Here is a 1,927-nt window from a genome sequence, read left to right as displayed (position 1 = left end):
AAAATATTTCTGGTAATATTTTATGGTGATTGTCAATCTTCTCAGGGCTCAGACACAGACTATGGAAGAAGCAGGTCTACTTTTCTGAATCTAGAGGAAATGCTATTTGGAATTGAAAGTGGCCTTGCAATCTGAGAGACTATATAGCAAAACATACAGCACTTGAGATGTAGCCAACACTAAGTAGACTCAAACCTTTCATTATCTTTACCCTTTCCCCCAATTATTTTTGAAAGCAAGTCTGATATAAGTACCATTTACTCCTAGGACAGGATCCTGTGGAGTCACTGCCTAACCCATGACACACTCTCAAGTTATGGTATCCTTTTGCCTTAGATTTAGTCGTTGTGTTTTTGTTTCTTGCTTTAAGGAAGAAACTTCTTAAAGTTTCTTACTGTAGAGTTGTGTTGGAGAAACAGAGGCTGTTCTAATTTAAATGTCTTATATGATTACTGTGTGTGCTTTTTAAGGACTCCCCACTGATGCCTTTTAGAGCCCTGGGTCTTCAGAGTCCACGATTTGAAAATTGCTGACTTAATAATTTAATTTAGCTTTATGGAGGAAACATAATAGTTATTTTGCTCTGACAGCATGAGTTCTGAATGTTTCCACTCCCTAGAAGTTGATAAGGCAACTCTTCACTAGATTTCTTAAAATTCAGCAAGGAGAACCTCTCTTAGTGGTGGTTAAATGAAATGCAGTTAGAAAATTTGACAGGAGAAGGTAAAATATTTGACATCCTCTACATACTCATATATAATGCTCTCCATACATGTGGATTCCATTTCTCCACCCAATTCCATATTCACTGTATAGAGTACTGAGTAGAGTTCTCTTTGCTATACAGTAGGTCATTAGTAAAAATACTTAATGTTTTAAGTTGCCAAGGCTGTGAGTGGCTGGAAGGCTCTCACACTGCCTTTGGTTTGTCTCATGTTTTCCCCCTTAGAATGTAAATTGCTCAAGTACAGCTACCTTTTTGCCTTTGAGACTCCTTTTCAATCAGCATAAATAAATGATTATTGACCTTTAGGACAATGGTATCAGGCCGGAAAGGGTGGTAGCCCAACTACAGACAAAAATATTGCTGCCTAGATACAGCAGCTCAATCAAAAAGTTGCATGCACATATTCTTGCTTTGAGTAGGGCCTACTGTATGCCTCATTTCACTAGTTTTGTTTTCCTTTTTGGAGGGTTGCTTTTAATGTCTTTGCCTTTTAGTTATGCAGCTTTGTAGCTACAGTCAGTCTTCTCCACCCTTGCCCCAGGCCTACGAGAATAAGGGTAGTTGATTTATGCATCAAAAGTCTGATAGTACATAGAAGGTCATTCATCGAAAACTAAGGGGGCTGTTTAAACAGTGGTGGTCATGCAAATTAGTATGATTGCTGGCCCAGGTCCTGAGAGAAATTAGGTTGAGCTGAATGGAAACCAAGCTATGAGAAAGTTTGATTTTAAATAAGGTTTGAGAGCCTACGTTTCTACTCTGGTACCAGATTTTTTCATGTCACTATCGTGAATTGCTACCAGTTGCATGAAATTAATAAATGTGTATAATAGGGCTATGGAGATTGGCTGGGGGGTGAGTCTGTGGTAACGGCATTGTTGGTAGGCAGATAGATGTTTTTAATTTATCTTCACTTTAATTTATCTTTGTTAGACAACATGAATTATTTTGAGATATAACTTTTTTTTTTTTAAATAATTCTCCCACACCTGCCTCCCCCACCCCGTAAGGAAGCCTGACACCAAGAGAAGGAACAATAGATTCCTTTGACTCTGACCCTCTGTGCTAGTCTGACTAGAGTTTTGTTTATTTAATTGAAAGATATTTGACATATAACATTGTATAAGTTTAAGGTGTACAATACGTTGATTTGATACACATAATATGATTATAGATTGTAATATGATTGCCATTGTAGCA

This window comes from Orcinus orca, chromosome 9, assembly GCF_937001465.1.
Source record: "Orcinus orca chromosome 9, mOrcOrc1.1, whole genome shotgun sequence".
Taxonomy (NCBI): domain Eukaryota; kingdom Metazoa; phylum Chordata; class Mammalia; order Artiodactyla; family Delphinidae; genus Orcinus; species Orcinus orca.
The sequence above is the reverse complement of the archived record's forward strand: the minus strand, read 5'-3'. Positions refer to the sequence as shown.